The sequence below is a fragment of the Hemicordylus capensis genome, chromosome 1 (genome assembly GCF_027244095.1).
Source record: "Hemicordylus capensis ecotype Gifberg chromosome 1, rHemCap1.1.pri, whole genome shotgun sequence".
NCBI lineage: Eukaryota > Metazoa > Chordata > Lepidosauria > Squamata > Cordylidae > Hemicordylus > Hemicordylus capensis.
In genome coordinates, this window is record NC_069657.1 from 108892261 (window position 1) to 108909379 (window position 17119).

Sequence of the window (17119 nt, forward strand, 5' to 3'; positions counted from 1 at the left end):
ATATCTCTTTATATTTAATTGTTATTGGTTTTAATGGTTTTTGTTTTTAATTGTAAACCTCCCTGAGCCATTTTGGAAGGGTGGTATAAAAATTGAATGAATGAATGAATGAATGAATGAATGAATAAACTGTAGCTGAAATGAAAACTGAACACATAAACTAAAGGCCAAAACAGACATGATATGGGAGATATGGGGTTCCATCATCTGTGGATTTGCTCCCTCCCCCGAAAATGAACCCCCACTCAAAATGGGGTTCTTCTGTATATAGTCTGCTTCTGGTGAAGAGTATTGTTATATATTCTACCACTGACCTAGGTTATAGTTGGCCGTTCTACTACTACTACTATTTATATGCCTCTTTTCTGCTTAATTAACACATTTATGTACCACTTTTAAATAAGAATTTATTCCACCATACATCTTCCAGAAGTAAGTTGAGCAATCAGACTTGGGCAGCCTATATGTGTGAACCTTCACACAAACAAACTGCAATATGCCCCCAAAATGTGAATGTCTGTATAGAGATCATGTGTTTGGTGATCTCTGAGGTTCACACATCACTTTACAAATCAGGATGGCAGCCAGTCTAAAAAAGGCAGGGACTGATAGCCAGAGCAGCATTCTGCCATGTAGAACTCAGCCATAGTTTTCCTGAGCAAGCCGAGCATGGATGCGGAGGGAGTAGAGTGATCCCCCCCCCCCCGCCCTGCTGCATCTTGAGATTGCAGCTCTGGATGTCAGCCATGTTTTAACAAATGTGTCGAGGTATTTCTGCTGGGCCTGTGGAAAAAAGAAGTTACATGTAAAGCATCATCATGTATGAGAAAATCCTAAGTCAAAAACCCTGATAACTCTGTATATAGGCATATACACAAAACCCAGAGGGCCTCTCAGAAACAGACACTTTGTATTTTGGGTTAAATTTGTATCATAAATATATGTATGGAAATCTTCTTATATTTTTCAAGAACTATTCAGCTTAAGCAACAGTGCTGCCTGATTTGTTGTCATGTAACTTTCTGGCCAGCTTTTTAAATATAACTAGCTGACCTGGTGCAGAGCATCTGTGCCCCTAGTCCTCCCTCTCTCTCCTCCCTTCCTTCAGCCCCAGTCAGTTCTCCCCCTCCTAGTCTGCTTTCCCTTCCCTCCCCGCCCCACCTGCTGGCCTGGCCAGTGCCGTGTGCTTTTCTTCCCCGTCCGCAGGTCTGGCCAGTGCTTTCTCTCCCTGGCCAGTGGGCCCGGTGCGTGCTTTCCCTTGCCACTGGCCAGCTGGCGGTGGCGCTGTCCCTCGCTGGTGGCAGCATTTCCCTTGCCACCCAAAACTGGCAGCAGCGTACCAATGGCTATCCGGCAGCTGCTCCAAACTCTCACAAGAGCTGCCACCCATGGGATTAGCCACGGGTATGCCTTAGAAAATTAAATATATAGAATATGTTATAGAAAGTGTTTACAGTGAGAATTATATCAAGTGGTATTGTGCCTTCTTACTGGAGAAGTCCACAAAACTTCAGATAAAGTTTTTAAAGATGGATTTTGAAGGACGGAATTTGAAGGCCATTACTGAAAGGTACTAACTTTTGTGATCATAAATTAGTTTTCTGAACCTTCAAGCAGTTTGTCATATGAGAGAGTAGATTGTTTTATTTATTATAGGAGTCTGGCATGTTCCCGGCTTACCAATATCACAAATGTGTATATGAGGCTTAGTTTATTAACAGATGTTGAGAGTAGGGGGAGAGGAGGCTGAAGAGTTGTATGTGTGTGAAAACACGAAATACTCTCATTTGAGTCACTCAGCCATTCGCCCAACAGCTCCCAGGAAGAAGGCTGACAAATTTCTGATATCAAAACCAGCTGTTGCAACACAAGATTATAACAGCCCTAGTCAAATTCACCAATTAAATCACCAGACTGTCAGTGTGATCATAACTGATACCATAATCTAAGTGATAAACCTCAAGACCAGTACCTGCTAAACAATTTTGGAAAAGTAACTTCAGCTCTTGGTTGCCACGAGGAAATCCTAGTGCCCTGAAAAGATAAGTACATACATATTTTTCAGATTGGTGTGCTAATTTTTTCTCTGTGTGCATGTGTGTATATACATATATGTACAGAGAATAGCAAATAAGGAGGTCAGTGAAAATGTTCATTTTTAAAAGAGCATTAAAAACCAATCTATGAGCAGGAACCCATTTAGGGAGACCAGGGAAACACACAACCTGTTATGTTTCAGACTACATGTGATCTTCAGGAACATCTGTATTTTGCTAATTTGTTGACTCTGCACACTGAGGTGATTCTCACGAGCAGCAGAAATCAGGCTAAGGGCACGCAGGGCATCCTGGAGAGACCTCAGAACCTGGGAGGCTGCTTACAGCCTCCCGGTGGGGGTCTCCTCATGTGTCGCCATGGCGCGGAGCCACACCATGGCAGCACACAATCAGGAAACCCGGGTTAGCGGAGGGCTAGCTCTGCTAACCTGGGCTAAGGGGAGGGCTACTTTGGCGGGCTAGCCATAAGAGAACCACCGGGCTCACCCACGAGCCCGCTGGTTCTCACAATGGGGGGAAACTGGGCTGGGCTTCTTTAGCTCGGTTTTCCCCCATCGTGAGAATAGCCTCTGTGATAGAAAAATACATTGTTCCACCAGTAATGTTTATCCCTTACCAAACCTTTTGGCTAAACAAAAAAGCAGAGTGAGACACCACAATGCAGAAAGCTTTAGTAAGGATATACTGTAACTTCTGTTTCACAAAGGGGGTAAAATCATATTGATTTCTCATTCAAGCAATGATTGAAGGGCATTACACTCACAGGCAAAAGGAGCAAGGTGAATAAGGCAGCCATATATGCTGGGTGGTTCTGCCTTCTTGCTGCTTAGGATTTATGTACTTATGAAGGAATTTAATACTTAGTGATCAAAAGGGTTCAGATAGAGGCTGTATTAATTATTTCAATCTAACCTCTAAATCCCAGGGTAGCACTAGAAATTTGCAACTTGGTCATAATCTCTTGGCACATTTTATTAAAAGCTAAATTAAGGGCCATTGCCTTTGGATAAAGATGACTTAAAACATGGTGAAATGTAGCATTGTCATGATCATGAATACTGGCTAGCTGAGGGAAGGGGAGGTTGTTCCTATGGTTTCTGTAGAGACTTTCCTTGAAGAGCTTCTAAATCAGAATGGGTTTTGTATTGATTGCATGTGTGTTACTATTACAGGTCGGGAATCCTTTATCTGGACTCCCGAAATCCAGAAAGCTCAGAAATCTGGACACCACGCCGAGAGGGGGGGTGGGGAATGCTTGTAGCTTCAACCTCTCTCTCTCACACACAAAACACCTCAGCCCCCAAACCAATCCTGGCCCAAACTCAGCAGCTAACAGAGTATATATAGTACTGCATAACAAAGCAGCAAAAAGCCCGCAACTCACAGAGAGAACATTACGATGGCTCTGTAATCGGCTGGGAAGCGTTGGGGCCGGGATTGGGTGGGGCGCACAGTTTGCAGGAGCGATCGCTTACGGCCCCTAAACTCACTGTTGTTGCTTCCTCCCCTTCTAGTTCTTTCCCTCAGGCTTTGCTATCTGCCTTTTGTTTACTGCCTCTCAAGCTCCGCTCCCAGCAGGAGGGAAGAAAATGAAAGGGTGGTAGGGGGGAAGACAAAAGAAGGTTTGTTTTTGTTGTGTTTTTTAAAAAAGGTATATATACACAAGAGTTTAGGAGATAACAGGGGCACACAGATGAGTAAAGATTTAGCACAATTTATGAAAATATTCCAAAATCTGGAAAAATACGAAATCCGGAACACCTCTGGTCCCAAGCAGTCCAGATAAAGGATTCTCGACCTGTACTGCTAAGTAATGCGTGTTATGTCATGCTGTGCCTTTCCTGTACAGATTGTCACCAAAATAAGTAGCTGTTATTGCCACTATCCTGTCATAGAAAGAAAGAAAATATATATTGAAAGCAAGAGTTCTACATTGCCCATTGTCACACAGCAGATCCTAGCCCAGTGATCTGGCACAAGTGGTTCCCTTCCCAAACATTTTATTAAGAGATGCTATAAGAAGAATTTAAAAGCTAGAACCCACTTGTTAGTTTGAACATCTAATTTAAACAGCAAACACCCTCATGATACATTCTCCCTAAACATTAGTGCTCTTTGGACCAGATATCTGTCCCAATCTGGTCCTCCACCCCCTGTGGGGCCCCCAAATGTCCTGCCAAAGACCTAGGGAGTGGCCACACTGGCAGCCTGGGCTGGGCTGCTGCCGAGCGCCCCGCAACAGCCCGCCCACCTGCCTGATCTCCTGTTGCCGGCAGCCACCACAAATGATGGGGGAGAGGCAGCAGTGAGGTGGCCAGCCCCCAGCAGGCACACGGAGCCAGCCAGTGCATGCCTCCCTTGTTGGGTTGCCAACTACAAACACACACACACACACAGCCCAACCACATGTGAGCGAGAACTTCTGAAGAACAACAGCAGGTAAACTGAATCAACTGGGTTTTCATGTCATGCTGTGGGTTGGAGTCTTGGAGTGAGTGGGGGGAGAGAGTAGTTCTGCATACTAACGGCTATGACTTTCTTTTCCCCTCCCCTTAAGATGGCAATTCTTGACTGCTGAGTAAATATCTGTTGCATTGAACTATCATAGGACTGTGAGGACAAGGGGCTAGGATTAAAAGTGCATAAAACTGATTCTGGATAAAGCTGCTGGGGCCAGCCGCCTCTCCTCACCACCACTGCCTCCTTCTCCTTACTGCTGCTTCCTCACTGCAGCTGGCCCGATTCAGGCGCAGACACCTCTCCTCACCACCACCACCTCCTCCTCGCTGCCATTGCCTTACCGCCGCCCGCACCCCCCCTATTTTCTCCCCCCCCCACGCCCAGTGACCAGGCCTGGGTCTGGGCCTGCCTTCACTGCCGCATTTCTGCCCGCCAAACATCCCCATGCATCCCCACACATTTCTGGCCCCGCATTTCCTCCCGTCACGCACTGACTTCGTGAAATAATTATATAGATGTCTCCCTGTCCCCAAAGTGTTCACAATCTAAAAAAGAAACCTAAGATGATAATAAGATGATAACCTAAGATGATAAGAAGATAAGAAACCTAAGAAACCTAACCTGGAGGGATGCTGTGCTGGGGATGGATAGGGCCAGTTGGTCTCCCCCTGTTAAATAGAGATCACTTTTAAAAGGTGCCTCTTTGCTAGCAAGTGGGGGGGTGTCGTCATGTGGGGGTGTCATCATGAGTTTCATAATGATTGATGAGTGGAGATCGAGTTGCCAGGGGTGGTGTGGGACTGACTGTCATTACATTAGTTTCCCCCCCACCATTGCTCTTATTGTGTATTATTATCTTATTTTACTTTTCCTTCCTCTAGAACATATGGCCCTGATATTAGTCCTGATGCAGCAGCTGTCATTTTCTCCCAACCTTAAGATCATCCTTCCACCTATTTTGTTTTTGTTCTGTGAGATCTTTGGATGAGAAGTTGTGATTGGGAGTCTGGAAAGCTTCCTATATCAAATGCACATGGGGGATAGAAGTATGGGAGATACATGGCACACTACTGCTTTGAGTTAGTATCCTGACTTGTCTCAGCTATATGGTCAATAATAATTTAATGAAAGGCCTTCAAAGGACACTTGGTTTTAGACTGTCCTGAGGAGAAGAGATCCATAAATTCAAAAGCTGATGAATGGCCAGCAATTTTCATTTGAATCCTTGACACAGAAAAATATGTTTTTCAAGGGCACACTTCAGTGAAGAAAGTGAGAGAGAACATATTACCCTACTACTAGTAAAGTCTCTGACATAAAGCAGACTGCTTGGCTGTTGCAACCAGACCATTAGAGCTGTTTGCTCCCAAGTCCCAGGGAGGAGGAGGAGGAGGAGGAGGAAAGAGAGGGACCACATTCTTGGTAGAAGTATGAGAAATAATGCTGTGTGCTCTGTTGGGCACGATGGGAGCCGCTGGAGTCCCAGCTGGAGACTGACAGTAATTTAATAGTCCCAGATGGAGCCTTGGGATGATTTGATACTCGATGCCAGCAGCCAGGCCTGGCTTCAGTACATTCCTGCTTTTTCATGGGGCTCTTCTACAAAATGGGAGAGAAGTAGGTATAGTACAATAAAGCAGCCGAACGATTAGACGATAAGACATAAATGCCCAGTATCTCCCTAATCCTACCCTATATTGCTGTAGATGATAGGCTTTGGTAGTGACAACAGAGATTTGAAATACAGAATTGTTTCACCTCATGAGACACCTGCTATGTCTGTTAAAGTGCCTCTACACAACATAAAGCAAATCGAGTCATTATTTTGAAAAAGTATTATAGTAGAGCAGAGTTTGAGCACATGTATCTATGTTTCTAGATTGATATAAGGTGATTGATGGGACAATGATATCTGAATATTAATGCAATATTTGTAAGATGGCAGAAAAATGCAGTTATTATATTAGGTTCTCTATGTAAATACTCAGTTGTAAAGACCAATTTGTAGTTATAGAATTGGCACTTGTAAAAAGGATTGTGCAATTCTTTTGGTGTGAACATTGCTCCTTTTAGTAATTAGACCTAACAGAGAAATCAATCAATCAATACTTTATTTTGGTCTTTGACCAGCTGAACACATAAAACAATACACACAACTGAAGAGTAAGCAGTATCATAACACAACAAAAACACTACTGGGTTGCTAAACTAAATGCTAAAATTATACTGTCAAAGGTTAATTAAAATTTAAGGTTAACTCATGTCGAGCTCTACATGCCGCAGCACAAAACTTAGCAACACTAAAATTGATTACTGAGTTCTGGTCAGAAAAAAAGTAGGAGTTATAGCATTCATAAGATTGTCCTGGCAGATTTGATAAAAAAGGAGAAATAAAAGTGTTATGAAGATCACCATAAAAGATACAATACAACTGCTCCTGAACCACAAGGGCAAGTGTGTTCCATAAACAGAATTTCCCAGAATCTATCCTCGAACACTGCAGAGGGGAGGATATCAAACTGTGCCATCATGAATGCTCTCTGGTGTTTGGGGACTATAAGCTTAGTAAGATCATTAGCTAGCATATTAATGTTGGTTGACCTCCCTGGACTGATGTATTTAGGAACTAACCTTAGGTCGTTCTGGTGCTCCACATCCAAAATGTGCCGCCTATAACAGATAAATATTTTGAACAGTGTATGTTGTTAAAGCTATTGGCCTGCTGCTGCTATTTCCAAAAATTACTGCCATCACCACATCACCATTATATCAGTTATGATGATATAATAAACAGTTATGTGTAAGAAATCATTTTGTGTAAACAAAAAAAGCCTTACCCATTGATTTTAAATAACTCTCAGGAATGTTGTAATATATTTTGCTAGATACAGAGGTTGGCATCTTCTGCTTCTGGTGGCTGACATTCTTCACAGGAGTACAAAAATGAAAGTAATCCTGAGGAGATCCAAAAGACTGGAGCTTAACAGCCCCAGAGTGGGGAGCATGGGGAAGGTGGCATGATTTTCGCTGCTCTCTCTTCCTTATAGATGGAGTGGAGTTTTTAACTCCAGGAATCTGTCACTGAGGGTGAAGCAGCCCTTAGGGACAGATTCCTTGGTGTTTTCTGGACTATGATATTTGCAACAGTTAAAGCGTTGCTAAGTGTGACGGAATAGTGCAACGGTTTAAAACAGAGAGTAAAGTGTTATTCAATTCTTCGTTGTAGGCTGGTGGCCATTCATATTTTCCATCCACTGCAACATGTTTTCAAGGCAGAAGTGTCCATATTATCTGCCCCCCCCACTCCATTTTGGCCAATGGAGTTGTGGGAGGGTGAGGTGAATTTCCCCCCCAATAAAATCTCGGCTTTCTTGTGTAAATCCACCCACAGGGTGAAGCACCATTCCAAAACAAATCGTTTCACCATTGCACCATTGTGCAAGGGATTCTAGCAAGAACATTTTTTTAATCCCATGGCAGAGAGGGGGCCATAATAGGAGGGAGCAGCACCAACCCCAGGGGAAGTGTCTGCCCAGCCCTGTCTCTGCGCCTTCCACCCCTGCCTGCCTGGAGGCTCCGCTTTGCAGGGCTGGGGGAGGTGGGCAGCTGCTGCCCAGGAGGAGGCCTGGTCTATGCATCCCCACATCTATGCATCTCTCACATGGTGGAGCCAGGAGCCTCCTCGAGGAGCAACTGCCTCAGCATGAGCCATACAGGAGGCAGCCGAGCTTGGCGGGGCTCCCTGCAGCAGCAGCAGCAGCAGCAACAGCCTGGCTTCGAAGGAGAGCCTTTATGAGAAAGACTTCAATGACTGGAAGCATTTGTCACAAACGTGGAGGGTGGGGTAAGGCAGGCCATGTCAGAAATGAAAGGAAAAATTGAATTACAAACAGAAAAATGACATTGGGCTGTAGTGGGGCAAAGGTAGGGTGAGCCCCCCACCCCCACACACACAGAGTTTCTCAAATTGGCACAGCAGTCAAATACAAGTTATTTGAGGAGTGAAAATAACATTCCACACCACGCTAAAACGGGGCAAGCTTCCCTACAATAGAAAAATACAGCTACTTTCCTGCAACCCGATTACAACATTATAGGGCCATAATGCATCAATAAAACCCAAATCAAGGCATCAGAAATATGGACGGCACCAGATAACAATGCAGTGACCGTGATGTCAAAATGCAGGCAATGCAGAGAGGCACTTAACGGACACGTACGAATCCATTACAGCATGTAATCTGGAAAATGCCCTGGAGTTAAAAACACCATCTGAATGGAAAAGAGAGCAGTGAAAATTGCACCCTCCCCACTCCAACACACCTGCCAGGGCTGCAGGAAGAGACTACAGAGCAGTTAACCTCCAGGGGTTTTTTGTGTGCCTCCAGAGGGCTACTTCCACATAAAACTGTCAGCCACTGTTTTATTTGTTTATATTTAGTCTAGCTGACTCTGTTCCAAGGGGGCATTGCCATACTAATAATAGGGATGTGCGCAAACTAGTTGGTGAACTCCTGCGAGGGCAGGGTGGGGTTGCTTTAAAGTTCTGCCTACCTATCAGCCCCTGCCCTGCTGCTTTCCTCTGCCGACACTCTAAAAAAAAGTGGGCACACTGGGCTGCAGTGTTCCCGCTTGCAGCCCCGATCAGCATCGCCATGCTCATGGCCGACACACACGGAGAGTGCCAGAAGGAGGAAAGTGGTGAGGCATGGCCTTCCCTTTCCATTAAAGCACCCCCTCCACCCTTTGAACTGGCTCGGTCGCCAGCAGACCAGTTCGGCATCCCAGGAAGGGCGTGCCGAACTGGTTCCGTGCATATCCTTAAACATATTTCCCATTTTGCTGATGGTAACTGAGGTTGAAAGATGATGATGATGCTCACAACCCAGAAAGCCACTTTAAGGATAATCAGAACCGAAGTTACCCATTGATGTGACAGCAGTGAGGCAAGAAGACGAGACTCATTCTGAGCACTGTGAGCAGCAAAGTGCCTTGGCAAGTCAGGAAGGAGAAGAAGCTCCACAGGAAGCCCACCCAGTGGAGGAAGCAGCAGAATCTATTCCTAGTGTTGGAATAATCAACAAGGGCTTCCATAAGCCACACACTGGTGTGTTTGTGTGTGTTTACTTTTTTTTCTTAGAATAGAAAACCTTTGTTCGGTATCACAAATAATTTTGAACCTAGCACTACTGGGTGAGACCAATTCACAGACTTGTCTGGATTATAGCTTTGCAATATAATCACGCATGGAGTCAGGATTTGAACTTTGACAGCCCAAGTTTAAGGGACAATTTTCATTTTACATTCTGAATACTGATAGTTTTAAGCAATTTCAAGCACTGAAAAGCTTCAAAATCCCCTAAATTAAAATTGACTTAGTTGATCTGCTAGAGTTGATCTACTATACTGGGCAGGGAATTGTAAAGATAGCCAAATACCATTTTGTAAGGCTTTTACAACCTTAAACACAAGCAGACGTTTCATCTGAGGTTATGCACTCAATGTTGCCACAGGTTTGCCTTAACGGAAAAGATAATAAATTTAAACACTTGGAAAACTGGCAACCATACAACTTCAAAACACTGGTACAAAAACAAACAGAACAAGCAATAGCAGTTAAAATCTTTTGGTATGTTTCACTTATAAGATGTAAAATAAAACTGAATCCAGAAAATAGCAAAAACTGAATGCCATATTCTTGTGGAAGGACATTTTAGCTACACAGAGAACAAAATAAATTGTATCAGAGATCACAGACTGGGCAACTGACATCACACAAAACTACCCAGATAAGAATAATTAAGAAACAGGAGGAAACCTGAAACAGGAGCTCACCGCTATCACACTGGAACCTAAGAAGGAAGTCCCTTTAAAGTCTTATTAATTTTAGTCTGGTTTGCCTCTAGAGATTTGTCATCTGTTCTTACTCATTTCAGAGCTTCTGATTAACTGGTTTCAATTGAAGCTAGTCTGCACAGCAGCTTGTTTCCATGATACCAGTAACAGAGCCTCTTCCTCAAGAAGATCTCAATCTTTGGGGTAGACCTAACTAAAATAACTGCCCTTTCTTAGCTATGGCAGATTGATTTTGTGTGTTTTTCTGTTTCTCTAGGGAATTGACTGCAGTAAATCAAATTAAGGGCAATCTAAGCTTTTAATAGGGCTCCTGCAATAAAATGAACTTTGATTCTTTAAAGTTGAAGTTCATGATCATTATTTATCCTGACAGTGTCTTCGCAAGCAATAAAGGAAGGGAAGTCTTTAAAAGTACCAGTTTCAGTTAGAGAATAAATTTGAGTCTGATGTCTTCTGATGTATTCTTTGAAATGAAAGATGTAGATTTCATGTATGGACATGGCTAATTTATTTTCAGCTCTTTGTCCCATTCTAGTCCCATTGAAATCTAACAGTTTATGCATGCTTCTTCATGATTACTCAATACTTGGTAACTCACAGCTGAATGTATGAAATGACTCCACCGAAAAAGCGTGAGGAGATATGAATGCTCTAGCTTTGGTATTTTATGTGTGAAGTGATGTTGCAGTTAGCAAGCAATGAAAAGGCATGAATGAACCAGCACTTAGTGACTACCACCAGGCAAGCCTAGCAAAGCCCTCTCACATGGGGGCCACACCTGGCAGCCTTTGTTCCATAGCACTAGTTGCAAGCAGACACTCTTCTTGGTGCCAATGTGGCTGAAGGAACCATTTTCCTATGCACACCATGCCCTTGCTCCTGACATAGCATTGATGGGAAGTGCCCTCTGGCTGACACTGGCCTTGAGTATAAGAGAAGGGGGTTAAAACTGGAGAATTAAAAAATACTGACAAAGCTGAACTGGAACTGAACCCAATTTTAAAATAATTTGATTCCTGAGTTTGTTATGGTAGGTAAATTGTGTTATGTAGTAATTATTCTACATTAAGAGCTCTTAAGTGCATAGACTTTGTGAAATTACAGCCCATATGCCAGATCATCATATTCCGGTATATCCCAAATCTTAGTCTTTTGGGACTGTTGATAATGAGGAGAACGTCATTATAAAGATTGGGAAATGCACCGTATATCTTTGGATCAACTTTCTTTCTTTTTCAAAGAACAATGCAAGCTTTGGGGCTAAATGTGGTTTTTCATTACATGGAGCAGATTCTTATGAACTGTTAAGTGTAACTAAAGATTTTCAGGCTATTCACACGGTCTGCAAAAATCAGGCTAAGGGAGCCTAGCCTGATTTTTGCAGCCAGTGAGAACCACCGGGCTTGGCTGCTAGCCCGGTGGTTCCTAAGCAGGTCACCTGCTTCTGTAGCCCGGTGCTTAAACCAGGTTTGTGGAGCGAGCGCTCTGCAAACCCAGTTTTAGCAATCGTGAGTTGCCACGGCGCAGCCCCACACCACTGCTACTCACGAGTAGACCCCCGGAGTGGAGGCGAAAAGCTGCCTCCCGGCTCCGGGGGTCTCTCCAGCATGCCCTGCGTGAGTACGCAGGGCATGCTGGAGCTTCCGGGGGCCAAGCACTTCGGCTGCCCAGAGCAGACTGCTGCTCATGTGCGGGGAGAGGTGGGTCTCTGTGATCATGAGACCCACCTCTTTGTCTAAGTCAAGCGCACATGAGGGGACAAAAAATGCTGAACCATCCCTGCTGAGCTTTCTGGCTCAGGTTTCTCCTAAAACTTTCCTGTAATTTTTGGTAGGTTCTAATGGCTGTCACCACCACCCACTTATTGACAGAGTTTGAACTGAGTGGAATCCCATGGTAAATGCTCTTTCTTTTGCTATTAGAAAAGTACAAAAACCTTCCATGTGCAAGCCTGTTACACATGGTGAGAAAACTGATAGCTGTTGACTGCCTGAGGCATGTTTACACCAAGGAAAACAAGAAACCTTTCAGGGGCCCCTCCACCTTTCCTGAGTTAAACACACTTGGAGAGGTTTGTAAAATGCAAAGAACAAAAAGATAAAAAGTTCTATTCAAATGTGACAGACTATGTGCTCTTGCACCTACAACAGTGTGAGACAATTAAAGATTGTACTTATACTGACTGACATCCTGACTAACGATGCGGGTTCGTAAACAAGCAGCAGTGAGAAATCTGTGTGTCTATCCCCGCTGCTCCATGAAATTCTGTTAAAGGTGTGCTATTGCATATTCGGGCAAGCAGGGTCCTCTTCTACCAGAATGCTCTCCTGCACTCCTAAAGCCCTCTTCCACAGCGGAAATGCACTGCTGCCCTCATGGGCACGTTTCCTCTGGAATGTTGTGCTTCCAGAGCCGGAGAAGAGCTTTGAAACAGTTGTGCCCTTGCACAAGAGCATCTGTGAAAGCACAGGAACTAGCATGGGGGTTAGCACTGGGTGCACGCTACTGTTTGAAGCTTGCAGACAGAATTAATCAGAATGTCAGCCACTGCTTATTAAATGCAGAAAACACCGTATGTATATTAATATGGGCTAGCTAGGGTGGAGTGGGAGAAATGGGAGGAGAGCTGGTCTTGTGGTAGCAAGCATGAATTCTCCCGTTTGCTAAGCAGGGTCTATCCTGGTTTGCATTTTAATGGGAGACATGTATAACACCTTAGGGGATGGGGCCTCTCTGGGAAGAGCATCCGCATGCTTGCATGCAGAAGGTTCCAAATTCTCTCCCTGGCATCTCCAAGATAGGGCTAAGAGCGTCTCCTGCCTGCAACCTTGGAGAAGCCGCTGCCAGTCTGTGTAGACAATACTGAGTTAGATGGACCAATGGTCTGACTCAGTATATGGCAGCTTCCTATATTCCCAAGTATGCTGAAATTGTTCCACACACAGCTCTAAAACTAAATGAGATTCCTGGCAATCACATTAAAATTCACAAATACATCCTTTTACCACTCTCTAATACATGTGCATTAGAGTAGTGAACATGTGTTTTGGAGTAATTTGTCTGGGATTGGTGATTTTAAGAGTCTTGCACAACACTGCACTATGTGTAATGATACCAATACAATATAACAACTTAATATTCCACCTTAATTAATTCTAAAATGCTATAACCTCCAGCTATAACCTCCACGGATCACTACAGCAGGTTAGAATCCTTCTTCACTCATAGGATGCATGGTATGATAACTTAATGCATATTAGTTACCCTTGAGCCACTTTCCATACTCGAAACGAGAATTTGAGTACTGGGCTATTTTTCCTCTACTGGGAAAAATATGTTTCCCCTACCGGGCTAACAAGAAGAAGAAATGAAAGTGGATCAAGGTATGGGAAATGGTGTGGGGTGAAAGAGTTAAACATCTCCCCCAGCTCCAATACAATTTGGAGCTCCCTCCCACCCTGCAGCTGCTTTTAGATAAAAATAAGAATGCCAGGAGATCCAGTCACAGACCACAAAAAGAATGTATCGTTTCTCTTAGGAGGAAGACATCACCGTAGTAAGATAAAGCAGCCCAGTCACCAGAGGATTATGTGGCTGTTTCTGTGTTAAAATAAGTAGAATTTTAGTCCAGAACACTTTTTAACATAAATTTGTTGGAGATGAACTTCCAGTGCATCGACCTTTTGCACTAACTGTCCTAGGGGCATTGGGAGTAGAGACAGTGAGTCAGGGTCTCCCTATCTGTCCCTACTCTATGACCCCTGAACTGACTCTGCAGCACTTCCTGTGCTGAGTCACAATCCTTCCTTTCCTCCTAGAGAGCAGATGGAAACATCTCTCTCTCTCCTTACCTATCCACTATGTAGTCCTTTAGATTAGAGATAGGTCTTTCCTATCTAAGTGTATTTAACCAATAAATATTTAGTGTTTAGTCATACAAGGATCTCCATGTGTTTTCTCTAAATAGCTGCAATATCCAACCCATCCTCTGCTACCTACTCTGTAACTGGAGTGTGTGCTCATTCCTTAGTGCTCTGCTGTTTTACCTATTGTGGGTAAAAATCAACAACCGCTAACAAAATTAGCCATTGCCTGGAAAACATTAGTGGTATCCTTTAATCTAAGTTTCAGTCTGAGCCTACTCCCTTTAGAGTTAATGCAAAAAACTCCATTGTGCCACCATTGTCTTCAGTAAGATCGGGGTCATGCCCTTTACCTTTATGTAGTTCCACAGCAACAATTCCTCAAGCTTTAGCGTTACTGAGAATGTTTATGTCCTTGACAGTATCTTAAATCTATCTTGTACTCATTAGACTATGCAAAGGGAATTATCCTGTTGCATTTCTTTAGTATTTTCAATTGCATTTGTCTAAGTTTTACAAATGGAAGAAGAAATATATATTTGCCATGGTTAACTTGCAGGAGAAGGATATCCAGGTTTTGTGGCTTTTAAGGTTCCACATTACCTTTTGGCTTCTTATCGCTACAGGCTAATGCAGCCACTCTCTTGAAATTTCTCTCTGAATAAGAAAGGAAATGCATACATTTATGGAAACTCCTGATGTTTGCGCATAAGCATATCTGGTTGGAATTACACATTCTCCTTCAAACCTGGGATTTCTAAAATGGTGTGCTGGGGGCTTTTTCAGGGAAGAAGCAGTAGGCAGGACTTGGTGGGACATACTAACTAAACCCTTCTCTCACACACAGCTTTTCCTCTGCAAATACAACCCCCCCACCCGCCACTTTCCCCTACTGAACTGTATTTCAAGCACATCTTGAAATTCCAGCCAGATGGGGAAAGAGCTAAACACCCTCTGTCCCACCTACCCCTGCAAATTCATTCATATTCATTCTCTCTCTCTCTCTCTCTCTCTCTCTCTCTCTCTCTCTCTCTCTCTCACACACACACACACACACACTCACACACACACACACACACACACACACACACAGAGCCACTATGCTGACTTATGCTCTAGAAAATGAGCATGACACTTTAAAAGGAGGATACTTTCACTGGAAGTGAAAGCATAGAAAAGAGAGATCACTGATCCAAACCAGGCCCAGGGATAACTGGGAAAATATATAAAGATGTTGTATACTGTGTTCCATACAGCACAGTATTGTCTGCACTGATTGGCAGTGACCTTCCAGGGTTTCAGACAGAGGTCATTTCCAGTCCTACCTAGAGACACCAGGAATTGAACCGGGGACCTTTTACATGAAAAGTATGGATTCTACCAATGAGCTACATTCTCTCCCTACTGTTTTGAAGACTCTAATAAACATTTTTATCTACCTACTATGCAAATAGCAAACCAGAAAAAGTAGGCTTTCTCTTTATGTTGTGACGAAGGAAGGCAAATATGTCATAACACCATGGAAGGAGTTGCACGGATGCCTGAACTGAATCAGTGCATCTAGTCCAGCAAGCTACCTTACAACTGTTCCAAAACTTGCTGCTCTTCAAAGGAGATTAGGAGAATTGTTGAATTAGTGGCTTATCTACAATGCAGCACCTTGCACAGCGGGGCATGGCAATTTGGAGCTTCTGTGTTGCTCCAAATTCCATCCATGCTGCTGGCAAATGCAGAGAGGCTTTGTGGCTTACGGTTGAACATGAACCACGGTTCGTGCAGCGGTTTGAAAACTAACCAACTTGTTCTGGTTTGATGGTTCAAGAGTGGCATCGGGGTGGTGATGAGAGGTAGGGATGTGCATAAGCTGTTCATGCACTCCCTTGTGGAGCAGGGAGGGGTGCCTTTAAAAAAAACACTTTGTTGTGGCGGCCTGGTGTTGCTGACCATGAAAATGCCTTCAGTGCTGCACATGTGCTGTTGGGGTGAGCACCACTGTAGCTGGAAGCTGCATGGAGTAGAAGCTGTATGGAGCTGCATGGAGCTGCTGTACTCACTTTTAAAGGTGCCACACACGAATTACCAAACTGGTTTCTCATTGGGCTGAACTGGTTTGCCGAAGTACAAACAGGTTTGTTCGTTTGTTTTCGAACTGCTGCACAAACTGAAGTTTGTGCACATTTCTGTTGTAGCTACTGAGAACTGTGTGAGTGCTGCAGCAACACAAAATTGTTGCTACAGGACTGACACAATTCTTAGCAGCCACAGAGCCTCCCTTCATTTGCTAGCAGTGTGGATGGGGCTTGGAATATCACAGAACCAGTGCATGTACCCCACTCTTGGATAAGCGAGGTACTGTACTGTAGGTAAGCCAGCGTAGATGCCTTCATCCTACTGGAAGGTTGCTGCATTTAAGAAACCATCTTTACTATAATCTTTTCTTTTCTAGGCACCACTTCCCACTGTTCTTTTTTTAGCACTTCAACACTAAACTGACAGCAGGAAAGATCCCATGTGTACATACTCCTAGTTCAATGGATCTCACTAGTGGGTTAATTTCAAAAAATCACCTTGTAGTAGGTGAAAGGGGAAAGTGGTACTGTTTACTAATCTGGCTGTTTTCCCAATTGTTCTTTTATATTCAGTAAGGACTTCTGTTACTACTGGCCGTTTTTCCATGTCTGTTTTATGCTACTTCTATTCCTTAGCGACAATTCCCTATGTTATTACCTTATATTCACAGGAGCAGCTGTTTTGTATTACCCTCACTTAGTACTCCCTGTTCAAATATCTTTGAGGAGCCACTAATTTCTCAGCCTGTGTCAAAGTTAAAATTAAGTTGAAGTTACTTTAAAATGTGGGCTATCTAAGAATGCATGAAATTGC

General features: G+C 43.6%; 1 long non-coding RNA gene across 1 annotated transcript in view; it reads right to left on the reverse strand.

Annotated features, from left to right (window-relative positions):
• Positions 1–419: 419 nt before the first annotated feature.
• LOC128340980 (uncharacterized) overlaps positions 420–17119 on the reverse strand; it is a 31018-nt gene continuing 14318 nt past the window's right edge. The window contains exons 3-4 of the long non-coding RNA XR_008314122.1: positions 1973–2034; positions 420–783 (exon numbers count right to left, since the gene is read on the reverse strand). This is a non-coding gene — a long non-coding RNA (uncharacterized LOC128340980). The remainder of the gene's footprint in view (positions 784–1972; positions 2035–17119) is intronic.